The sequence below is a fragment of the Lepisosteus oculatus genome, unplaced genomic scaffold, assembly GCF_040954835.1.
Source record: "Lepisosteus oculatus isolate fLepOcu1 unplaced genomic scaffold, fLepOcu1.hap2 HAP2_SCAFFOLD_45, whole genome shotgun sequence".
NCBI lineage: Eukaryota > Metazoa > Chordata > Actinopteri > Semionotiformes > Lepisosteidae > Lepisosteus > Lepisosteus oculatus.
In genome coordinates, this window is record NW_027167988.1 from 553,430 (window position 1) to 579,423 (window position 25,994).

The 25,994-nt window shown below is 45.2% G+C and overlaps 6 non-coding genes across 6 annotated transcripts; 3 read left to right on the top strand and 3 right to left on the bottom strand.

Moving 5' to 3' along the window:
• Positions 1 to 266: 266 nt before the first annotated feature.
• Positions 267 to 339, bottom strand: trnar-ucg (transfer RNA arginine (anticodon UCG)). Its single transcript has one exon. It is a non-coding gene; the product is annotated as a tRNA-Arg (tRNA).
• A 5,122-nt stretch (positions 340 to 5,461) lies between these two features.
• Positions 5,462 to 5,534, bottom strand: trnar-ccu (transfer RNA arginine (anticodon CCU)). The gene has a single exon. It is a non-coding gene; the product is annotated as a tRNA-Arg (tRNA).
• A 3,566-nt stretch (positions 5,535 to 9,100) lies between these two features.
• LOC138229497 (U4 spliceosomal RNA) lies at positions 9,101 to 9,242 on the top strand. Its single transcript, XR_011185908.1, has one exon. It is a non-coding gene; the product is annotated as a U4 spliceosomal RNA (small nuclear RNA).
• A 6,214-nt stretch (positions 9,243 to 15,456) lies between these two features.
• trnas-cga (transfer RNA serine (anticodon CGA)) lies at positions 15,457 to 15,538 on the bottom strand. The gene has a single exon. It is a non-coding gene; the product is annotated as a tRNA-Ser (tRNA).
• Positions 15,539 to 17,787: 2,249 nt separating this feature from the next.
• On the top strand, positions 17,788 to 17,859 carry trnag-ucc (transfer RNA glycine (anticodon UCC)). The gene has a single exon. It is a non-coding gene; the product is annotated as a tRNA-Gly (tRNA).
• Positions 17,860 to 18,689: 830 nt separating this feature from the next.
• Positions 18,690 to 18,763, top strand: trnai-aau (transfer RNA isoleucine (anticodon AAU)). Its single transcript has one exon. It is a non-coding gene; the product is annotated as a tRNA-Ile (tRNA).
• The last annotated feature ends 7,231 nt before the right edge of the window (positions 18,764 to 25,994 follow it).

Here is a 25,994-nt window from a genome sequence, read left to right on the forward strand (position 1 = left end):
GATCCCCTGCAGTTCATGCCAATTAGAACAATAGCAATGCTGAGTCCTCCCCACCCTACTGAGCACAAATTCAGCTGCTCTCCAGTTCTGTTCTGCATGTTTTTTCATTGCAATTGAGCTCGGAGCTGGAGATGATCTCCATACAGTTCTGTGTTCACTAGCCCACACTTGCGTGCTAATTTACAGGTTGTGGCAAATGCTTTTCTATAGTTCATATACATGACGGCAACCTGTTACCGAGGAACCTGAGAGGTTTAAAAGCCTCACGAGCCAGGCATGACTCGAACCTACAATCTTCTGATCCGAAGTCAGACGCGTTATCCATTACGCCACTGGCCCATAGAACACGCACTTGCACTCCACCACAGAGAGCTCTACACTGCTACTAGTAGTACACTTCCCCATCTAAATTTTCACAGCAAGAAACTTGTGTTTCCTACTATTTTTATCAGGTTTAAAATATCATCTCCTTAAAACAGAAAAAGTGTTGATGTGTCGTGCTGAAATTCCGATTGATTTTGAATTCAAAGAAAAAAGGTTTTCTTCCAAAACACCATGAAATTGTCACATCTTGCAGACAATAGGTGTATTCCATGTTGAAAAGAGAAGAAAGAAAACCATGGAGCCTTTTACAGGTGTGAGGCTTCTTCAGGTGTGAGAAGACCTCACAGTCGAAACGCTGTGTTTCCGTTCTTCTCTTTTCAGCATGCAATAAACCTATTACTTGTTCCTTTGCAGCCGAGGCATGCTGACGTAGCTACCCAGCTGAACATCTTGCAGACTCTACAGTACTTCTCTCCTGTAGAAGTAAAGCAGGGCTTGCTGGGTGAGCTTTTGCTCCGGTAAATTAGGTCACGTGTCATGTTAAATCACTTCTTCTAAACACAACATTTGCTGGTGCTAGCTTTCCCCATGAAAAGAGACATTTCCCTTACAGTACATGACATATCGTTTTTATTCTATCAATAAGTATAGAAATTAAACAAAAGAAAAAATGGTGTCGCCAAAGAATGCACAGCTCTGTCGCCTTGGGGAGGTGTCAAGGGCATTGAGCTCCTTGGACATGAAAAGTGCCCGTTAAATGCCATTTCTCATCATTTCTCTTGGCGTCAGTTCTGCTATTAAACGGGAAAGAGGCAACAGGCTCAGAGATTATGTTAAGTGCACACCGAGCGCAGATGTGTCCAAGTGTCTGTAAAAGTGCGGTGCTCCCTAGTGGCTTAAAGTGCCTGCCTAGTAAGCAGGCGATCCTGGGTCTGAATACCAGCTGTGCCTCTCTCCGTGTCTTGTTGTGCCAAATGTATCATTTCAGACAAACATGTACAGCTTTGTTCAGTTTAATGCAAGAATTCATTTCCTTTCTGGAATAACGTGTTTTTGAAGAAATCCATACATTTTGTGAAAGATGAAATCCATTTCTTGGTTGTCAGTGAAAAAATATTGCTGGCTACAAGAAGCGCAAACGATTGTTTTCTTTGACCATAAACCTGCAAATGTAGGGAGCACAAAAGACCGTCAGACTCTGTGATGCAATCGGTTAGTGCATTTGGCTGTTAACTGAACAGTTGGTGGTTCAAGCCCCTCCAGTATGCATGTCTCAGTTTTTCCAATGTAAACATCATCACCATCGCTAAAGAAGATGGCGCAGAAGGCTCCACAGCCGAAACGTTGTGCTTCTTTTCTTCTCTTTTCAGCATGGAGTAAACCTTTGCTTTATCCTTTGCAGCCTAAGCATGCTGACGCAGCTACCTTTCTCTTAACGCGCCTCAATCATTATTCACCAAAACGATCAGCAGAATAAGTCGCCTTTGTGGTGATGTCACTCCTCTGCTTCACAAATGTCCTTAGTGACGGGCCATTTCTTTCTGCCATTTTTCCGGAGCGGTTATTGATTGCTCCATCATTTCCCTCTAACTTTCCATCACTAGGTTGAAAAAAAAAACAGAAACAGGCTGACAGGACGACAATCAAATTGCAAAAACTCATCAAAGCACTCGATAGAGTATTTGAATCCACAAGTAGCTACGAGCAACTTTGTCCTGGCTTGCATGAAAGTCGGAAAATGTCAAAAAGAAAAAGATGGTGGCTTTTTCATATTCGTTCTTTTATTTTTAGTTCGTTGCTTCTTCTGTCCATTGTCCTCCTGCCTGGCTCTTGACCTGTTTGTACGCACACAGTAGACTTTCATGCAGGGGATTTGTCCTGAGCCTCTGTGAAAGACCCACCCACCCCCATAAATAACTGCTCTAGAAACACATGAATGCAAAACTAAACCACAGCTTAAAGAGGAGCTTGTCATGACCGCCAGGCAGTTAAGACCAACTCTTAAGCGATCTAATCAGCACCAGCAGTGGGTGATTATTAATAAACGCCGCCGCACGAGTTAACCCACCTGCACACACTCCACCGTGCGGTACGCAGTGCTATTTTTACCATCTTTACCTGCTTCCCGCTGGTATTGAGTCTACTCCTTGAGAGCTCTACCTGGCGTTTTTTCCATTACCTCGTTTATTCTGGATATTGGACTCCCCTTCTGCCTTTTCGACTTTGGACCTCGCCTCTCACCTCGGACTGTTTGCCACCAGTGTTCTCCCTGGATTACGACTTACCTTACGCCTCTTGACCACGAAACAAAGCAAAGCAGAGCAAAACCAAATGAACAAACGAAAACCCTCACGTCCCGCACTTGCATATAACGCCGTTACGTGCCCAAGCGGTATTGTACGTCATCCTAGCACTGCACCCCGGGGCGTATGGTATATGGGAACGAGCACACGCCACGAATCGTCTCGAATCACTCCCTACAGCTGTAAGGCACCTTGAAGCGTGCGCCCCCAACATTCTTCTTTGCGCATCTGTGAAAGGTAAACTCTTGAGCAAACTCTGAACCAGCTCTAAGGAAACTAATCTGATTAGACGTTACTTTGACTCATCCTTTAAGGGACCCTTGTTAATTGGAGAATCCAATGATTTCGAATGAATTCTGTATGCGTTAAAAGACAGCTATACACAGAAAACATGCAGGACACTTCTCATGATGTTTCCCGAGCCGAAACACAGTGCGTTTTTCCAAGCCATCTGACAAAGCCCGCCCACTGAAAACTGCAGCAGATCGTGTAAAGACGTTCAACTTTGTAACTACTGCACGCACGCACAGGAAGCAGAATAAATTCCTCTTTTCAAACTGTCAAAGGTTTGCTTTGCGAACACTGCAGGACATCGCACAATCGCTTTTGAACGGGGACAAACGATTTCTTATGGGGCGCAGTAAGTACAGACGTTTAAAAAGCTCCACTCATGCCGACGATGCAGCATGAAGAAGCGCAACCTAACGTTTGCATTCCTAGCAAATTCCTTTTATTTTTTTATAAATAAAGACAGTCTTGTTTAACAAACAACACACACAACATTTTACATTGTCAATTCAGTTCAAATCAATGTATTTCTATATAGCGCCTTTCACAACAAGGGCTTCCCAAGGCACTTAACAATGCAAGTTGTTAAGAGCCTTGTGTCTAATATGCCGCCTAGGTAACGTGCTGTCTCTTATGAGGCAAATGTTTAAATCCTCTGAGTTAAGTGCTGAAGTTATAGTAGTCCTATCAGTATTGTTGCCTCCGATCAACAGATCCTCAGTTTTCTCAGAGTTGAGTAACAAAACGTTTTCACACATCCAAGTATTTCCTTCCTTAATGCATTTAACTAAACTGATAATAGAAGAGTTGTCGTTTGGTGTAAACAAAATGTTTATTTGAGTGTCATCAGCATATGAATGAAAGTTCATATTATTTTTTCATATTATCCTACCTAGCAGCAGCATGTAGAGAGAGAGAGCAATATTGGTCCCAGCACTGATCTTCTGGTACCCCAAATTGAACTGGTGACATTGATGAAGCAGTACAATTATTAGATATTTGAACATAATGAAAACGATGAGTAAAATGTGATGTAAACCACTGAAGGACGGTTCTAGATAAGCCAACCTCAAACTCAAGCCTGTGTAACAAAACAGAGAGGTCAACCGTGTCAAAGGCAGCTCTAAGATCTAGAAGCACAAGCACTGTTGCATTCCCCGCATCAGTAGCTAAGAGAATATCATTTACGACTCTTGTTAATGCAGTTTCAGAAACCAGACTGAAATTTCTCAAGTATATTATTTGAATCCAGATACGATTGACGTTGGGCAACAACTATTCTCTCAAGACTTTTAGATTGAAATGGGACCTTTGAGACAGGCCTGTAGTTGTTAAGAACTTGTGGATCCAAATTTGACTTCTTAAGGAGCGGTCTAACAACCGCTACCTTAAATTGATCAGGTACAACACCTGACGCAAGCGATGCATTCATCATACTAATTATAGGTCCTGCCAGTCCTTTGAGGGGAATCTTTGACTAGCTGAGTGGGGATGGGATCTAGCGAACAGGTGGTTGACTTTGTCTTACGTCTGTGTTCATGAGTCCACCATAAGAAGAAATCTGAACAGGAGTGGTGATCATGCGAGGTCACCACGGAGGAAACCACTGCTCTCCCCCCAAAAAAAACCACCACTGCCCCTCTCAAGTTTGCTAAAGACCACATGGATGTCCCACAGCAACTCCTGGAACAATGTTCTGTGGACAGATGTGACAAAAGTTGAACTTGTTGGTAAATGTGCACAGCGTTATGTTTGGAGATAACAAAACACTGCATACCAACTCCAAAACCTCATCCCACCTGGGAAGCATGGCGGAAGCTGTACGGCTTGCAATCATCGAGGGACCGATGAATTCCAAGATGTATCAGGAAATTCTACAGCAGAATGTCAGGGTGTCTGCCTGTGATCTAAAACTCGAAAGACGCTGGGTCATGCAACATGACAAAAACAAAGGAGTACATCAACAACAGAGTGGCTGAAACAGAAGAAATTCCGTATTTTGGGATGGCCAAGTAAGAGTCCTGACCCCAATCCCATTGCAGTGCTGTGGCGTGATCTGAAGCAGGCCGTTCAGCGCAAGACATCCCAAAAATATACATGAACTGAAACAGTTTTGCATAGACGAATAGGCCAAAATACCTCCTAACCGCTGCTCAGGTCTGACCAGCCGCTACAGAAAGTGGGGGTTGAGGTTTTTGTCATAAAGGAGGTTCCACTAGCTCCTTAATATAAGGGTTCACGTACTTTTTCCATCAATGACCTTGATTGTTTAAACCATTTGGTCAATAAAGAAACAGCAATGTCAAATGTTGGGCGTGTGTTGTTTGTTAAATCAGACTCTCTTTATTAATTATTATGACTTAGATAAAGATAAGATCACATGTTAGGAGCCATTCATGCAGAAATCCACATCATTCCGAAGGGCTGTTTACAAAAGTTTTTCTCCCAACTCTATGTGAGAGAAAAGCAGAGACGCTCACTGAGTAAGGTGGGGTTGCAGCTTTGCAAATTGCAAGGACATTTGTATGCTCAAAATGGGACAGGAGCACCCCAGATGGGACTTGAACCCACAATCCCTGGCTTAGGAGGCCAGTGCCTTCTCCATTAGGCCACTGGGGCACACTAGATGAGGTCGATCACGCTGATGAAGAGCCAGTTTTGTTTTCCTTTGCTTTTTCAAAGGGATCCCCAAAATTAGGGAAGTTAGGCAGCAGAAGGTTTACTGTGACCTGAGAAGGACCGGCATCCAATCACGGTGGTACACACACACACGCTCTCACTCATCTGAGCTACACGGCTATCTCAGGATGATCTCAGGTGCGCCGAGCTGGTACGGAACATATTGAACTGATCGATGGCGAATTGTCTCTCAGACAGGCTTTTCACCTCTGAGCTCCCTGACTGACAGTGATCAGCTAGGTAGTGAAACAGTCAGCTGCTTCTAAGCCTTAAACAGCTGCATCTCAGCGCTTCCACGGAGAGATGATTTGAAAGCCGAACAAGTCACCTCTGAGCTCCCTGACTTTAGGGTACGGTGTTCCCTGAAGGGCTCTCAAACCCCGCATTTCAGATGTCTAGCTGTATCGCTGATGTGTTGCACCTCAGAATCACTTTTAAACCTTACCTCTGGTATCTTTAATCCCTATTGCTCAACGCATGGTGAAAGTATTGCATAAATGTTTCTGAAAATGAGCAATGGGCACCTGAGAGTCTCATTTGCCTGTTTCACAAATGATCATATTTGACTAGAGATTCTGTTTGGGATTCAGTTGTGCATTCTGACAGCAATCCCTTTCAAAAAACGATACATTCTGGATGAGATCAAAGGTGCAGGAACACTGTATTTAGGATGTGTTTGCAGGTATTCTGTCTCTCTAGCTTCAACACAGTGATATATATATATATGCTCACTAATTTTTTGGTACATGCCCAGGGCAATAATCATTATGAGGATTTATTTCCTGATGTGCTAGGGGTAGTTTTGTGAAATACTTCAACACACTGGATCGCAGGTTTAAACCCCCTGGACTCTTACTCCTTAAAAACCAACAAATGCAGATATGTAGCAATCATATTGTAGCAGACACTCATTTGCCTGTTTCACAAATGATCATATTTTACTAGAGATTCTGTCTGGGATACGGATGTGCATTCTGACAGCAATCTCTTTCAAAAATGATTTTACCTTATCGCGGCTTTGCCCTTCTTGTCTCTTTGGACAATATCTCCATCTTGTGGTCGTTGTTGGTAATCTCTAGACAATATCTCCATCTTGTGGTCGTTGTTGGTAATGTCTTCTTATGCCCTTTTATAATTTCAATTCTCTATTAGTTGATTCTAGAATAGAGTTGAAAACATCAGTTTTATAGCACACAATATGACATTATTTATAGTCCAATTAGAAATTTATTACCCTGTTTTTAACATAATAACAAATTAAAATTGATTAAAACTAAGTTTGGAACACCAGGGAACATAAAAAAAATGATTTTTAGGAAAACCATGAGGTTCTCTGTGTCCGAAGCCTGCAAGGGGAGAAAGCTAGAATCCTTTGATTTTTCTAAATTTGAAAATAAACATCATATAACAACAGCTTTCATTCCTAGGAGTGAAAAACAACCATTTTTGAAGACATATTAGTTTCTAAAACACTACAATAAAGTTAAAAACATCCGTTTTATATTACATTATTTTTTGTGAAATTAGTCATTTTTTGCACTATTTTTAATAAAATCTCTAATTAAAAGTGATTAAAATTAAGTTTGGAACAACAAGAAACACAAAAAAAAAGATTTTAAGGAAAAAAATGATGTCTTCTGTGCCAGGTGCCTGAAAGGGGAGAAAGCTAGAATCCTACCCAGGCTCCTGGAGCTCTTTCCTGGCTAAAGGAGGGTGAATCCATCCCCTTCAAAGCTCCATGAAAAAATGATATTTTTAAATTTGAAAAAAAAAACATTATAGAACAACATCTCTTGGTCCACAGAGTGCAAAAATCCAACTTTGAAAAAAATCCATTGACTGGTCCCTGAATCCTGAAGTTTCTTTGCATGATATCGGGCTTGCAACCACTTTCTGGAAAATGATGAAAAATGCCAAAAATGAAAAAAAAGTTATCAATTCTAGAGCCTAAGAGGAAAACAAGACAAAGGTATATCTCCAAATAATTTTATGTGCTTCAGAAGAGCCCAGGAAAGTTTTTTGCATACATGAAACCACGCCCGTTTGCACGTAAGAGGACATGGTTGCACACACGACTGCATGAAAGCACGCGTGCATGCGAAGTCATCCTGTTGAGCATTTGAAAAGCCGCACCACGCCGCACTTGAAATAGCTCTTACATTAGTGGTAGACGCAGGAATCGCCTTTTTATTTACGCTCTTACCAACGCGATGGAAAGCAAAACAAAGCAAAGCAGAACAGAGCAAAACAAAACGAACAAACGAAAACCCTCACGTCCCGCACTTGCATATAACGCCGTTACGTGCCCAAGCGGTATTGTACGTCATCCTAGCACTGCACCCCGGGGCGTACGGTATATGGGAAAGAGCACACGCCACGAATCGTCTCGAATCACTCCCTACAGCTGTAAGGTGCCTTGAAGCGTGCACCCCCAACATTCTTCTTTGCGCATCTGTGAAAGGTAAACTCTTGAGCAAACTTTGAACCAGCTCTAAGGAAACTAATCCGATTAGACTTTACTTTGACTCATCTTTTTACGTTCAGTGCTGGATTGCTCAAACTCCAGCTAGGGTTAGGGTTAGCATTCCAATGCTACTTAGACACTTTGTTTACGCTCAGTGCTGGATTTTGGGAGCTTCAGGACGACTGGGAATTTTCTCCTATCTGTCCATTCTGTTTTGTTTTGGAGACTCTTGGCTGCCTATGTGGTACAGTGCAGCGTGAAGGAAACATTTTCCAAAACTGTGTCAGCTCAAAAGTTGTAAGAAAACCTCTCCAGCTGCTTTAACTCTCTTCATTTTTGTCATTTAATGTAACACTCGATGTATAACTGGAGCCTCACATATGCAAATAGTGAGGCTCCAGTTCGACACACAGTTCGACACCAGAGAATGCTCACGATTTCGGAAGCTGTCTCCGGGACGTGCTGATTCCACACATCCTGAATAAATCATGATATTGTTAGTTGCTGTAGCTAGACGTTCAAATGAGTTTCATGGTCAGATGGACTGTTTCCTCCAGCGGTATAGTATTGCAGTGAGACAGCACGATGCCTGCAAGACTATGTCACGCTAAACGCCACAGATTGTCTTTGTCCGTTCGTGTCAGTCGTCCTGCAGCCACGGGAAGTGGGACACAAACATGCTGCAATGCTTTCAAGACGGTAGGATTTGTTTGTGCAACATCCGAGAAGAGTACTTGTGGCTTGAATGTGAACTGTACATGCCCGCCCCCTTTCCTCTGTAGTGCATGAGTTCCTCCCGGCATGCCCTTCGTCATTGTTCTCTCATCTTGTATTTAAAGGGTTGTATTTCTGCTGCTGAAAATAAGCAACGGTTTTCTCACAACGCCCTTTGTTCCCGACGGAGCCCTTGTCTGTCATGAAATTCTTCAAAACCTCAAGCTAGAAGAAGAAGACGACAAATATGAAGCGTTACAGCAACGACATGCCATGAGACGATTGATAACGATTTCCATAGGATCCCCGCGGTTGCCTGGCAACCGTCAGCTTTGCGCAGTGGCAGTATCGGAGCCTGTGAGGTTTAGCCGAGGCGCGATTATTGCTAGTTGAAAACTTTTCCCAATACCCCGCTTCCACCGGTTTGCAATAGAATCGGCGAAAGCAATTTTTGACAGTCTCGTCAGAAACTGAGCAAGGTGTTTAAAGACAGATTTTGTCATGGTGACATCATGGTAGAAAGAAACGAGCTTGTTACGTCTCAACAGAAACGCTCTTTAGCTCTTTCAGCGTTATGCAGAGAACAGCGTCTGTCGAGATTACTTTTGTGTCAGCGCGAAACGCCGTGTGCTGTCAGTTTGATTTCATATTGCTCGTAGCGGCGCCCGGCTTTTGTCTGTCAAACGTTGGGTTGCGCTTCTTCATGCTGCATCGTCGGCATGAGTGGAGCTTTTTAAACGTCTGTACTTACTGCGCCCCATAAGAAATCGTTTATCCCCGTTCAAAAGCGATTGTGCGATGTCCTGCAGTGTTCGCAAAGCAAACCTTTGACAGTTTGAAAAGAGGAATTTATTCTGCTTCCTGTGCGTGCGTGCAGTAGTTACAAAGTTGAACGTCTTTACACGATCTGCTGCAGTTTTCAGTGGGCGGGCTTTGTCAGATGGCTTGGAAAAACGCACTGTGTTTCGGCTCGGGAAACATCATGAGAAGTGTCCTGCATGTTTTCTGTGTATAGCTGTCTTTTAACGCATACAGAATTCATTCGAAATCATTGGATTCTCCAATTAACAAGGGTCCCTTAAAGGATGAGTCAAAGTAACGTCTAATCGGATTAGTTTCCTTAGAGCTGGTTCAGAGTTTGCTCAAGAGTTTACCTTTCACAGATGCGCAAAGAAGAATGTTGGGGGCGCACGCTTCAAGGTGCCTTACAGCTGTAGGGAGTGATTCGAGACGATTCGTGGTGTGTGCTCGTTCCCATATACCATACGCCCCGGGGTGCAGTGCTAGGATGACGTACAATACCGCTTGGGCACGTAACGGCGTTATATGCAAGTGCGGGACGTGAGGGTTTTCGTTTGTTCGTTTTGTTTTGCTCTGCTTTGCTTTGTTTCGTTGTCAAGAGGCGTAAGGTAAGTCGTAATCCAGGGAGAACACTGGTGGCAAACAGTCCGAGGTGAGAGGCGAGGTCCAAAGTCAAAAAGGCAGAAGGGGAGTCCAATATCCAGAATAAACGAGGTAATGGAAAAAACGCCAGGTAGAGCTCTCAAGGAGTAGACTCAATACCAGCGGGAAGCAGGTAAAGATGGTAAAAATAGCACTGCGTACCGCACGGTGGAGTGTGTGCAGGTGGGTTAACTCGTGCGGCGGCGTTTGTTAATAATCACCCACTGCTGGTGCTGATTAGATCGCTTAAGAGTTGGTCTTAACTGCCTGGCGGTCATGACAAGCTCCTCTTTAAGCTGTGGTTTAGTTTTGCATTCATGTGTTTCTAGAGCAGTTATTTATGGGGGTGGGTGGGTCTTTCACAGAGGCTCAGGACAAATCCCCTGCATGAAAGTCTACTGTGTGCGTTCAAACAGGTCAAGAGCCAGGCAGGAGGACAATGGACAGAAGAAGCAACGAACTAAAAATAAAAGAACGAATATGAAAAAGCCACCATCTTTTTCTTTTTGACATTTTCCGACTTTCATGCAAGCCAGGACAAAGTTGCTCGTAGCTACTTGTGGATTCAAATACTCTATCGAGTGCTTTGATGAGTTTTTGCAATTTGATTGTCGTCCTGTCAGCCTCTTTCTGTTTTTTTTTTCAATCTAGTGATGGAAAGTAAGAGGGAAATGATGGAGCAATCAATAACCGCTCCGGAAAAATGGCAGAAAGAAATGGCCCGTCACTAAGGACATTTGTGAAGCAGAGGAGTGACATCACCACAAAGGCGACTTATTCTGCTGATCGTTTTGGTGAATAATGATTGAGGCGCGTTAAGAGAAAGGTAGCTGCGTCAGCATGCTTAGGCTGCAAAGGATAAAGCAAAGGTTTACTCCATGCTGAAAAGAGAAGAAAAGAAGCACAACGTTTCGGCTGTGGAGCCTTCTGCGCCATCTTCTTTAGCGATGGTGATGATGTTTACATTGGAAAAACTGAGACACGCATACTGGAGGGGCTTGAACCACCAACTGTTCAGTTAACAGCCAAATGCACTAACCGATTGCACCACAGAGTCTGACGGTCTTTTGTGCTCCCTACATTTGCAGGTTTATGGTCAAAGAAAACAATCGTTTGCGCTTCTCGTAGCCAGCAATAATTTTTCACTGACAACCAAGAAATGGATTTCATCTTTCACAAAATGTATGGATTTCTTCAAAAACAAGTTATTCCAGAAAGGAAATGAATTCTTGCATTAAACTGAACAAAGCTGTACATGTTTGTCTGAAATGATACATTTGGCACAACAAGACACGGAGAGAGGCACAGCTGGTATTCAGACCCAGGATCGCCTGCTTACTAGGCAGGCACTTTAAGCCACTAGGGAGCACCGCACTTTTACAGACACTTGGACACATCTGCGCTCGGTGTGCACTTAACATAATCTCTGAGCCCGTTGCCTCTTTCCCATTTAATAGCAGAACTGACGCCAAGAGAAATGATGAGAAATGGCATTTATCGGGCACTTTTCATGTCCAAGGAGCTCAATGCCCTTGACACCTCCCCAAGGCGACAGAGCTGTGCATTCTTTGGCGACACCATTTTTTCTTTTGTTTAATTTCTATATTTATTGATAGAATAAAAACGATATGTCATGTACTGTAAGGGAAATGTCTCTTTTCATGGGGAAAGCTAGCACCAGCAAATGTTGTGTTTAGAAGAAGTGATTTAACATGACACGTGACCTAATTTACCGGAGCAAAAGCTCACCCAGCAAGCCCTGCTTTACTTCTACAGGAGAGAAGTACTGTAGAGTCTGCAAGATGTTCAGCTGGGTAGCTACGTCAGCATGCCTCGGCTGCAAAGGAACAAGTAATAGGTTTATTGCATGCTGAAAAGAGAAGAACGGAAACACAGCGTTTCAGCTGTGAGGTCTTCTCACACCTGAAGAAGCCTCACACCTGTAAAAGGCTCCATGGTTTTCTTTCTTCTCTTTTCAACATGGAATACACCTATTGTCTGCATGATGTGACAATTTCATGGTGTTTTGGAAGAAAACCTTTTTTCTTTGAATTCAAAATCAATCGGAATTTCAGCACGACACATCAACACTTTTTTTGTTTTAAGGAGATGACATTTTAAACCTGATAAAAATAGTAGGAAACACAAGTTTCTTGCTGTGAAAATTTAGATGGGGAAGTGTACTACTAGTAGCAGTGTAGAGCTCTCTGTGGTGGAGTGCAAGCGCATGTTCTATGGGCCAGTGGCGTAATGGATAACGCGCCTGACTTTGGATCAGAAGATTGTAGGTCTGAGTCCTGCCTGGCTCGTGAGGCTTTTAAACCTCTCAGGTTCCTCGGTAACAGGTTGCCGTCATGTATATGAACTATAGAAAAGCATTTGCCACAACCCGTAAATTAGCACGCAAGTGCGGGCTAGTTAACACAGAACTGTATGGAGATCATCTCCAGCTCCAAGCTCAATTGCAATGAAAAAACATGCAGAACAGAACTGGAGAGCAGCTGAATTTGTGCTCAGTAGGGTGGGGAGGACTCAGCATTGCTATTGTTCTAATTGGCATGAACTGCAGGAGATCTGAATCAGAACATGTCAGTTAGTTCGATCATTGCGTCAATATGTAGGCCACGTTAATACAGAATTATTACTTTGTCTGTCTCGTCTTTGTATATAGCTGAATGTCCCTGACAATTTCATGTTAGTTTTTAAGAACGACATTGGTGCTAATATATACATATATAGCATATAAGGAACACGTAAAAGTTTAGTCCATGCTGAAAAGATAAGAAAATCGCCACAACGTTTCATCTTGGAATAAATCTTTACTTGTTGTTTTGCAGCCTACCCATTCTGACCTAACTCCTCCCTTGAAATTCCCTAACAGATAAGGGTACGTAACGGCTCATGCGATGCTCAGTTGCAATTTGTCCCAAAACAAACAAGAACAGCAGCTGAGGGTTTGAGTTTGAACATGCACTGTATTAAAGCAGCTTTTATTTCCATTGATAAATGCTAGATATTCCTACAGAGATTCTCCAGGTGAGTAAGCGATTCCTGTTTCTGTTTCTATTTCTGTTTCATATATATATACAATATATATATATGTTACATGTGTCTCTGCAATAGTACAAATGTGTTATACACTATCAGGGGCTGCTTTTTTGTGCACCTCATCTACAACAAGGCTTTTTTTCATTTATGTTTGTGGACCTTCACCATTTGAGGAAGTGAGTTAGATAAGAAAGTTACAGGTATGGTGAGCAATGACTGACAAAGGCACGTACTGCGTATTCCTTACAGAAGAGTAAGCAATTTGTTCTAAAAAACACCGGCTAAAGTCAAACATCCTTAGCAATCTTATTACTTAAATAGAATTAACATCAATAAACTGTAAGGTGCTGGTACATGCGAGTAGATGTGATCTTCTATTAAACAAAAATGCAATTACAGCTCTAAAAAGGTCAACCTAGACTTCTGTAACAGATCTGTTCAGGTCATCGCTGTTCCTCTGACCTTGTGAGTCTTTGGAATTTTAAAAGTGTATTTTGCTTGCCTTTCATGTGGTCTGTGTACAAGTCACTGTGGCGTATGCGGTCCTACACAGCCTTGCTATAGACGTGACGAGCCTCCGCTATGTTGCAATGGAGAACAGGTTCAGTATGGAGCTGCCGAGAAAATTCAGCTGGAAAGCTCGTTGCAGAAAAGCATCGTTATCTGCGTCCAGCTGCAAAGCGTCACTCGTGGGTGCTGAAGAATCGATTTCCAAGGCAGTGGGTCTAGGCGATTTAGAGTGTTAAAGGTCCCAGCGAAAACAAAACAGCGCTGGTCCTTTTTCATGCACGCACGAGAGCACCGTAGTCGGCAGAATTTGAACCTGCGCAGGGAGACCCAAACAGATTTCAAATTTGTTGCCTTAACCACTCGGCCACGATTACAGTAAATACGCCAGCTGTTGGCTTCTTGCTACAATCGAACAGGGAGTGCGAGGCGGCGGCGGCGGCAACTTTTTTCAAGTTCGCTCTCCGTTTAAGAAACCTTTTACGCCATACGTGTAAGCAGACACACACCTCAGAGTACTTAAGGGTGGCTTCAAGTTGGAATGATAAAGTCTCCCCGTTCGGACATGAAAATAGAACTTTCTTAGACAGAAATAAATCAACAACGGAGACATGTGGACGACGATTTCAGTCACTGCACTTTGAATAGCATTTTTACTCGAGTTACAGGAGATGCACGAATGGCCCTTGACCTACGCTCTTACGAATGCCTTGGAACATTCAAAGAGAACAGCCCTCAAGTCCTGCGGTTTATTATAATGCTGTTGCGTGTCGAGGCAGTATTTGACTCCGTCCTACCGTTGAGACACGGGGCGTACTGTAAATGAACTGCACCTGACAGCTTTAGAAAAACACCTGGGCTCAGTACGGTGCTGAGAGCTCAGCGTTGCTGTTGTTCTAATTAGCACGCACTGCATCGGCTATGACCCGAACTTTTCAATTATTCCGATCAGTAAGTCAACACGTACTCCACATGAAAGGTAGAAATATTCTCTTGTCTGTCTCTTGTTTTTATAGAACTGAATGTCCCTGACAATGTACTGTTAGTTTTAATTGAAGAACGGCATCTGTGTTCAAATATACCAGACAAGTTTACGTAACTGCTCATGCAACACTCAGTTGTAATTAGTCAAGAAATAAAGTCGAACAACAGCTGCGAGTTTGATTCTGAACGTATGAGATTGCAGCGCCTTTTACTTCCATTGACAAATGATAGAGATTCGAAGAGAGATCCTTCAGACCAGCAAGCAAACCCACGGCTATTTCGGTTTTCTATCTAGGCAACGTTGGTGTCTGCAATAGCATACATGAAAGCGTGATGCAATTTCTGTGGCTACATTTGTTGCACGTCATGCACAGTAAGAGTGTTTCTAACACCAAATACAAAGTCAACAATTAGCGATCACGCCTTCTCCTCAGTTAACCCACTGAAACCCTTGCTGTTAACAGTTCTTTACTGCGTGCTTTACGAGCACCTACATATTGTGTCGATTCTTTCAGCTTTATTCATTAGGTTTTCAAAGGCATAAGTAGAGCACCAGAGGTGCGAACACAAAGTGTGTGGTTACCTGAAGAATTGATTTCCATGGCAGCGGGGACAAGCGATTTAGCGTTTTTATAGCACGAGGAAAGGAGAAGCGGCACTACACCTTTTCAGCGCAGGCACAAAGCGACGTGCGGCAGACGCCGTAGTCGGCAGGATTCGAACCTGCGCGGGGAGTCCCCAATGGATTTCGAGTCCATCGCCTTAACCACTCGGCCACGACTACAGCGAGCTCGCCGCTGCCGCATTCCTCCTATAATCTAACACGGAGTGCGAGGTGGCTGCGGAAACGTTTTCAAAGTCGCTCTCCGTTAAAAAAAAAATACCTTTCACAAAATACGTGCCGGCAGACAGACACGCCTCAGAGGGTTTAAGGCTGGCTTCACGTTCAAATGATAAAGTCTCCCCGTCCGGATGTCAAAATGCAACTTTGGCAGACAGAAAAAACATCAACAAACCACAAATGCACCACACTGCACTTTCAAAAGCATTTACATTCGTGTTAGACGCAGGAATTGCCTTTGATTTGCGCGCTTACGAACGCCATGGAAAACGAAACAAAACTAAAGCCCTCAGCTCTTGCACTTGATTATAATGCCGTTACGTGTCGAAGCAGTAATTTACGTCATCCCACCACTGCAACACGGGGAATAGAGGGAAATGAGCACAAGGTGAGATATTTTTAATCTGTAAGGCTTCTGTAGTTTCTTTTTGAAATCATTGTTACAACATATTATGTAAAAGCATGTTGAAAAGAATCTACCTGCATTCCAGCGGCCCTGAGCAAGAGGAAAAAAATGATGTCTTCTGTGCCAGGTGCCTGCAAGGGGAGAAAGCTAGAATCCTACCCAGGCTCCTGGAGCTCTGTCCTGGCTAAAGGAGGGTGAATCCATCCCCTTCAAAGCTCCATGAAAAAATGATCATTTAAAATTTGAAAAAAAAACATCATATAACAACAGTTTTCATTCATAGGAGTGAAAAACAACCATTTTTGAAGACATATTAGTTTCTAAAACACTACAATAAAGTTGAAAACATCCGTTTTATATTACATTAATTTTTGTGAAATTAGTCATTTATTGCACTATTTTTAATAAAATCTCTAATTAAAAGTGATTAAAATTAAGTTTGGAACAACAAGGAACACAAAAAAAAAGATTTTAAGGAAAAAAATATTGTCTTCTGTGCCAGGTGCCTGCAAGGGGAGAAAGCTAGAATCCTACCCAGGCTCCTGGAGCTCTGTCCTAGCTAAAGGAGGGTGAATCCATCCCATTCAAAGCTCCATGAAAAAATGATATTTTTAAATTTGAAAAAAAAAAACCATTATAGAACAACATCTCTGTGTCCACAGAGTGCAAAAATCCAACTTTGAAGAAAATCCATTGACTGATCCCCGAATCCTGAAGTTTCTTCGCATGATATCGGGCTTGCAACCACTTTCTGGAAAATGATGAAAAATGCCAAAAATGAAAAAAAAGTTATCAATTCTAGAGCCTAAGAGGGAAATAAGAGAAATGTATATCTCCAAATAATTTTATGTGCTTCAGAAGAGCCCAGGAAAGTTTTTTGCATACATGAAACCACGCCCGTTTGCACGTAAGCAGACATGGTTGCACACACGACTGCATGAAAGCACGCGTGCATGCAAAATCATCCTGTTAAGCATTTGAAAAGCCGCACCACGGCGCACTTGAAATAGCTCTTACATTAGTGGTCGACACAGGAATCGCCTTTTTATTTACGCTCTTACCAACGCGATGGAAAGCAAAACAAAGCAAAGCAGAGCAAAACAAAACGAACAAACGCAAAACCCTCACGTCCCGCACTTGCATATAACGCCGTTACGTGTCCAAGCAGTATTGTACGTCATCCTAGCACTGCACCCCGGGGCGTACGGTATATGGGAATGAGCACACGCCACGAATCGTCTGAAATCACTACCTACAGCTGTAAGGCGCCTTGAAGCGTGCACCCCCAACATTCTTCTTTGCGCATCTGTGAAAGGTAAACTCTTGAGCAAACTCTGAACCAGCTCTAAGGAAACTAATCCGATTAGACGTTACTTTGACTCATCCTTTAACAGTTTTCAGTCTCTGTCTTTAAACACCTTGCTCAGTCACATTCAAGCCACAAGTACTCTTCTCGGATGTTGCACAAACAAATCCTAATGTCTTGAAAGCATTGCAGCATGTTTGTGTCCCACTTCCCGTGGCTGCAGGACGACTGACACGAACGGACAAACACAATCTGTGGCGTTTAGCGTGACATAGTCTTGCAGGCATCGTGCTGTCTTACTGCAATACTATACCACTTGAGGAAACAGTCCATCTGGCCATGAAACTCATTTGAACGTCTAGCTACAGCAACTAACAATAACATGATTTATTCAGGATGTGTGGAATCAGCACGTCCCGGAGACAGCTTCTGAAATCGTGAGCATTCTCTGGTGGTGTCCTGGAGGGTTCCCCCGGGCATGTGTTGGTGGTATAGTGGTGAGCATAGCTACCTTCCAAGCAGTTGACCCGGGTTCGATTCCCGGCCAACGCAGTGGCAAGTGTTTTCAAATGCTGTCACAAGCCTTGGATTGTGACTAGCAAAGCGAAGCCTTTTGAAAGAGCTAAAGCACTGCAAAACGGAATTGAAGGAGAATCTTACAGGGGATTCTGAGCGGTGTCTAAATAAATAAATTCACAGCGTCCGCGGATGGCATTTTGCAGCTGGAAGTAGATGTCGACGCTTTTTGCACACAGCACCAAAAAAGCGTCTTTTTTGAAGGTACAGGCATTGAGCATTGGTGGTTCATTGTTAGAACTCTCACCTGCCACGCAGGAGGCTTGGTTTCGATTCCTGGCCAATGCAGTGGCTTTTGCAGCGAACGGCTCCATCACTTGCATCCCAACTTTTGCAACTCGCAACTGAAAACCCACTGAAGCTAAGCAGGTGTGAGCCAGGTCAGTACCTGGATGAGGGTGAGCTACAGGGAAAAACAAAGCTTCCAGCTGAAAGTGGTGTTAATGGGGCCAGCGGGGAGGCGCTCACCCTGAGGTCTGTGCGGGTCCCAATCTCCCAATATAGTGACGGAGAAGCTGTGTTGTAAAAGGGCGCTGTCTTTTGGATGAGATGTAAAACTGAGGTCATAGTGCTCTGTGGTCATTAAAAATGACCACCAAAACCTTTGACAAAAGCTCTTGGTAATTGATGGTCTTCAATAATGTTTCTCCTTTAGGTACATTTAAAATCAGCTGAATAATGCTGTGAAACCATGAAACTGCATGAGAAAGCCCGTACACTGAATTACACGGCTTTCTATTCAAAGGAGGACAAAAGAAATTCCCTGAGTTTGATTTTTTGCAGCACAGAGAGGGGCACTGTCACGAGGCCGGTTAGCTCAGTTGGTTAGAGTGTGGTGCTAATAACGCCAAGGTCACGGGTTCGAGCCCCGTACGGGCCATGTCCTTTCCTCCTCTCTTACCAAAGCTGTTAGGTTCCTTTCCGTGGTGAGATGGGTTGTCCTGCAACGCTGCCACACAGTGCCGACAGACAAGAGTGTTGCGGGAGAAGAGAAAAGTGTTTGAAGATTTAAGAGTGTCTTAGGTGGAGCCAAAATCAAGTGTCACAAATGCAAGTGGGAAGATTTCCAATGTTTAATATGGTCAAAATAAGCGGAAGTTACCAGCTGGTCCGGCACAGTCTGCCATGCTTTTGTCATATACTGTAAAGTGGTGTCGAACTGGAGCCTCACCATTTGCATATGTGAGGCTCCAGTTATACATCGATTGTCACATTAAATGACAAAAATGAAGAGAGGTAAAGCAGCTGGAGAGGTTTTCTTACAACTTTTGAGCTGACACAGTTTTGGAAAATGTTTCCTTCACGCTGCACTGTACAATATAGGCAGCCAAGAGTCTCCAAAACAAAACAGAATTGACAGATAGGAGAAAATTCCCACTCGTCCTGAAGTTCCCAAAATCCAGCACTGAGCGTAAACAAAGTGTCTAAGTAGCGTGGGAATGTTAAACCTAACCCTAGCTGGAGTTTGAGCAATCCAGCACTGAGAGTAAAAAGATGAGTCAAAGTAACGTCTAATCAGATTAGTTTCCTTAGAGCTGGTTCAGAGTTTGCTCAAGAGTTTACCTTTCACAGATGCGCAAAGAAGAATGTTGGGGGTGCACAGGACTGCAGGTAGAGCATCTACCCACGGTGTCCCTTCAGTTGATATTTCCTTAGTTGGTCTTTCAGACTGTGGGTGATGGGGGCAATGTGACTTCCAACTTACCCCTAGTGAGGCAATTACAGCCTGGCACACCTTCCCAGTGTAGTCTGCCCCTAGATCAGTATCCAAGGGGCAGGGCAGTCCGTACCACGGGATCATCTTTATCATACACTTGGGTATGTGCCAGCCCACATCACATCATCATACAACCCCACATTCTTTACACATTTGTTCTAACCACTATTAAACATCTATTAAAGGCCTCAACCTGAATTCTCCCTTTTCCCCAGTAGAGGTTTCACAGGGGTCTCAGACTCCCGCCCTCCCAGTGCCGCTCGTCTGGCATCTGCATCTGCATGGTTGTTACCTTGAGTTACTGGAATTCTTTATTTATTGTGTTATTGACACCTTACTCAAGCTGCTTCTGTCGGCAGCTGTAAAACTACAAATCAGTTCAGAGACAAGCCCAGTATTCTTAACTGGAGTCCCTGCCGTTGTGAGAGAATCTTATTTCTCCATAGCCATCCAGAATTGTGGCCTACATGCAACAAATACATACATTATATACATATACAGTAACCTTTTAACATCTTTCTTTTTACAATCTTCCATCAGTGCTCTTAACTGGCTTGCTGTGCTGAGGCAGTGGAGGGGCATTTTCCGATTGTTAGCACCTCGAATTCTGTTGTAACGGCTCAGCCTGTTCTCTGTTCTCCCTCATGCATCAGAGAGGACCCATCAGTAAACAGTATTACATTTTCTTCAATTTTCACCGTCCCCCACCCTTTGGCTACAGTATCGAATGGTATAATAGTGCCTACCTCCATGCTCCTGCGTCAGCACAGCTGCCCAGAACCCTTTGTCCACACTTACATACAAAGAATGGTTGATCCATCTGAGGAAACCCCAGTCTCAGCACCTGTAAGAGAGCTTGTTTCAAATTATTACAGGCGGCTTTTGCTGCTGGTACCAAGGCAATCTTGTCCTTGTACTGCACTCCCCCCTTAAGCAGATCTGTTAAAAGTTGTGCTCACCCCGTAAAAATATTGCACCCTGGCCCTGTTAAAATCACACAATGCTCGACACAAAAGGGCCTTATCATAACTGCTTAATATTAGACACTCTAAAGCTGAAGCAACTCAGACTTGTGGGTTTCCTCGTCAGGGGAAGCACTCAGAATACCATCAACATACTGAGTGATCACAGTCAGTTGAAGCCACGTGATACCCTGTTCTGGATAGTCATTCTTTGTAATGCATAATATTCCAACCCAATAGATCTGGGATAAAACCACCCATTAAAATCTGGTACTCAGCAAGTAAAACTTGGTGCCCCAATACTCCTGTGGCCTCCTGCCATCTCCCCATATACATTACTCTATAGCACACTGTTGAACAGAGGAGTGAAACAAGCATGACAGTAGTGCTCCAGTATCCCCTAACAGAGAAACCAACACTCCATTAACAGTACATTTTAATCCACTGGACTGGGACAGACTTAGGTAGGCTACAAGGGATTTACAGGATCTAATCGTTAGGTAAACAGATCTTCTCACAAGACGTTATTCTCCCCAGTCTCGATTCTAAACCTACAGCGTTTCAGCATGTCTGAGACATTCGAATAAACCCAAATTGTTTTCACTATTGCAACTAATTGTATAAAAATACAAACACTGTTTATCTAACTACTTTTACGTCCACCTGTACTGTACTTATACGTTTCAGACGCTCTTATATTTTCCAATCTCCTTAAGTTGATTTTCATCAAGTCTCTTTAGTTACGTCTCTAGCCAGTCCCGCTGGCTAAACACACTCACACCGTCATTTAGTATACAAAAACTCACAGTTACACACATACATGCCGGCACACAAATTCATAAAACACACATACACATCGAGAATATATTTTTCTCTTCGTACTACAATGTGCTGTATTCTTGTTTTACTTCTACATGAATCCTTTTAATTCCTGAAGTGCACTCCAGGTTCGCTGCATTCCTAATTTTGGGTGCGGTACTTTAGCCCACCAGTCAATATCTTCCGGTTTTGGATTTGATCGTATGGGGGAATCAGGGAAGGTAGGTGCGAGTACGGACCCCCTCGATGGGGTGCGAGACACTTAGAGTGACGCTGTCATCAACAGCGCCAGCCCCCGCTACATCAGGCCCTCTCCCACTTAGGGTGAGAGTACAGGTCTGCAGGCACCCTCTGTTTAAGAAGGGAGTTCCTGTTCTGTCTCTATCACACTCGTACCAGGTGTCATCCCACCCAGACCCCCCGTCTCCATATGGTCACTGTGGGAATTGATCCCAATTATTTTCATTTCCTGCCTGTCTGTTCCCCTATGGGAGAGCAGGATATAACACATTAACTAGTGCAGTGCGACCAGGAATTAATTCTTCTTTTAGTTTCTGATTCTCCTGCACTGCCTCTTTTCGCTTTTGTTTATACTCTTTCGTAGCGAGTAAAGTATCTTTTCTTCCGGGTTTTTGTTTTCCCCGTAAACACACTTAAGAAGTCACATCCCAATTTCTTTTTTTTCTCATGTATCTTCCACCACTGGTGCCGGCCGTGCACCAGGGTGGGAGCTACATGCTTGTGCTTTTGCCAATCAATACGCATATGCTTATTTTACAGGTGTCTTCGCCCCAGACTCCCTCTGACAAACTCAGCTTTTCCCATATTTTTCTCCTTCTTTTCCTTCAACTTACACTTTTCCGATATATAAACGGACCCTTCCACCACTTTCTCAAACCATCAGTTAGTACACATGTTCGGTCTCTTTTACTTTTGTCGTGTGTGAGGTAACAGCTCATACAGTAAGGGGATGCTTTCACTTGAAAAACCTGTGCATTCCTGCACTCATTCAGCCAAGGGCGTCTGTTACCTCCAGATCTAAATGCCTCTCAGAGACTTTAGAGAGGACTTACACCACACTGTTCACAGGTAAGGAACGAGACCTCGAAAACCCCCTTTCTTGATCAGTAATTCACCATGCCCAGAATGCCAGCATCGCTGCTTTTGCTCCAGGGTGGACTTACACACTGAGCTCAATCAGGGCGATTCTCGGGTCTCAACGTCCTTTAAATCCTGCTACTTAATGCTTTGCTCTTTTATTATGAGGTGTGTTTATGTTAGTGTCGTGCGTGTGTATATGTATTTCACAAACAAGGAAAACACCAAAAACATACATACATATATATATCTCCTACTTCTGTTTCCTTTAAGACAAAAATCCACGCCATCCAGTTATTTAATCCACGTTATTAAATAACTTAATTTGCGCCCTGAAAAAATAGTTGTACTTTGTCAATGGTCAGACAACACTAAATGACACGAACAGTCACTCAGTCTGTTTGATGGGCAGGAGGGCTATCCGTCCAGGAACTGCACATATCAGTGTCGTTATTGAGTGTCAACATTACGATCCTGTTTGCTCAGGTGGACCGATTCCTTGCAGTAGTTTATCATTATACTTAAAATCGTTATATAACTAGGACTAGTTATAGCAGTCTGTGCTTTCTGTTGGTTTTACAACATTTTTTCTTAACGATTCAGAACGTCCATGTAGCTGCAAAAATGAACGCTTATGGTACTTTTCGCTCCAGGCAATACTCTCCAGTGAGAGTGACGAAAAATGTGAAACTGAACTTCATCGCAAATACCAGATTGCTAGTCGATATCTTCTATCATGAAGCACTAATCAATGGCATAGCTGCGAGATTTCATTTGGGTAGCTGCACCGTACAGCTCCGTTTCAACCGAAATATCACCCCCCCTCAGAATTTCAGAAGCCCCCCTACAGATTTTTCCCCGGGCACCGCGCACTGATGGGGGACGGGGTTTCCAGGAAATGGTATCAACTTTTCTCAAGAAAATAAAAATAGAAACTCTATAGGCACTCAAAAATTTTACTGTTTTTTTTTCAGGCAGGTGGCAAGACCCCTCCGCAAAACCCTTGTATGCCAAGCTGTGGGCATTGATTCGTCGAATATACGTATATTCACGGCGAAAATACGGCTATACGTATATATACGTCGCCTCGACGTATAATCAACGTCGAATTGCAACCGTAAAATCGACGACATTAATAAATGCATATATAACGTCGAAAACACATCTAACACTAGGAGTATACGGCACTCTGCACAGTGTACGAAGTAAATTATTTTCGCAGTAATTAATTTACACGTGTATAATAAATATAGTAAATATTTTAACGCCCTCGCCTGGTGGTGAGGAGGAAGCGCCCCTAGGCGCTCGTAGTACCGCTGGGCATGCTGGGAGTGGTAGCCGGGAAGAGTCTGAGGGTCAGCACGATGACCAGCGGCTGACCCTACCTGTGTAAATAATGTCCTAGTAATTCTAGTGCCCTGTGTAGTCCTGTAAAAGTAGAGTGTGTTGTTAGGTAATTACCACCCTAAATGTGCGTACGTTTTCGTCAGTCTCCTCATGTGTGTGTGTAGATCCTGTGTTAGGTTTTGGTGTGGTTGTTAAATAAAATCAGTGCTTGGTTAATCGCGTCTCCACTGTTCTTTAGTTCTGAACAAGAACCTGCAAGCGCTACATTGGTGTCAGAAGCGGGCAGAATGAACAACTCGTGGCAGACACTACCCGATTCCGTAAAGCGCCGGCTGACGCTGAAAGACGCAGAACCCATCGGCGTCGCACATAGGGAGCCTGAGCAACTCCTGGGTGCGACAGGTGGCCACAGCCCTTTCCAGGGCTACCCAGTAGTGGTCCCGCCAGTAGAATTGGGGCGGCCGCCCCGGAGAGAGGATGCCCTCCCTGCCGGAGCCGATCAGCGATTCCCACACCCATCGGCGCGGGTGCGACCAGGTCGCTACGATGGTGAAGCGCCTTGGGAGACCTATGAGGCGCAGTTCCAGCTCGCAACCTGGACGAATGGCTGGAGCCGGGCGGAGATGGCAGGCCACCTGGCGGCGGCGCTGGAAGGAGCGGCCTGCCAGGTGCTCCTGGACGTCCCGGAGGAGGACAGAGGCGACTACACGGCGCTGGCAGCAGCCCTCCAGCTGCGCTTCGGTGTAGAGGAGGCGCCGGACTTGATGCGGGAGAGGCTGGCCCTGCGGCGGCGCCGACCAGGAGAGCGACTGGGCCCGGTCGCCGCGGATGTCATGTTCCTCGCCCGCCGAGGATACCCAACTTTCCCCCGGGAGGCGCAGCGGGAGATGGCTCTCCAGGCCTTTCTCAAGGCCATCTCGCCCGAGGAGCTGCGGCGCCACGTGCAGCTGGCCGCGCCAACATCGCTGGAGCAGGCCTTGGCCCTTGCTACACGGGCTGAGGTAGTGTTCGGGGTGACTGGCAGCGCCAGCAGACGCAGTGCGCCCTGCCGGCTGACCGAGGCGGCGACGGAGGAATCCAGCGAGGGGGAAGAGGAGCCAGCCCCGCACGCTGATTTGCAACCGCTGCGGGAAGAGAGGACACCGAGCCCGGTTCTGCCGGGCACCCGAACCTCGCTCTCCCCGATCGGCGTCGGGAAACGGGAACGGGGCGGCTCAGCGCGGGGAAGGCCGCCCTTGAACACCTCAACCCCCGCTCCGGAGAGCGCTGTAAAAACCGGCGCCCCTCACGCCACCGTGGGGCGAGTCGGCTGTAGCCGGGGCCTGTACCTCCACTGCCGGATTGAGGACCAACCCTGCCTGGCCCTACTCGACACCGGTTCATCAGTAACCCTACTTCGGCCGGGCGTCCTCCCCGACACCGAGGGCACCAACCCCCCAGGATGGGAGGCCTCCAGCCTGCGGCTGAGGACCGTGACGGGACAGCTCGCTGCAGTCCGGGGGAAACGGGTGCTTGCCTTCCGTCTGGGTGCAGCGACGGTGCGCCACCCCTGCTACCTTGCACCCATCCAGGAGGACTGCATTCTGGGGCTGGACCTACTGCAGCGAGTGGGGGCCAGGTTGAACTTGGACTGGCAGGAGTTGGTGTGGCAGGGGGAGCGACTGCACCTGGTGGAGGGCAGGTCCGGCGAAGGCAGAGGGACGCGGGCTTGCCGGAGCCGGGGGAACAAGAGGCAGCGGCGGCGGCGGCGTCAGTCGCCGGGGCAGACCAGGCCTGCGAGCCGGGGAGCGAGCGTGCCGGATCCTGCTCCTGAGTCGGCCGGGGGGCCAGACAAGGTAGCGGCGGCGGGGGCCGAGCGTTGCGTGGAAGCGAGGCGCGCCGTTGAGGATCTCTACCAGCGGAGCTGCGAGGGCCTCGATCAGGACCAGCGGCAGCGGCTCCAGGAGCTACTCGCCCAGAACGAAGACCTCTTTGCGGCGAGAGATGAGGACTGCACCCGCACTGCCCTGGTCCAACACGAGATCAACACCGGCGACGCTCGGCCCATCCGCATCCCACCGGGACGCATGATTCACGCCAAGCGGACCGCCGCCGAGGAAAAGATCCGGGAGATGGCCGCAGCGGGGGTGATTGAGCCCTCCGCGAGCCCGTGGTCGGCGCCAGCCGTA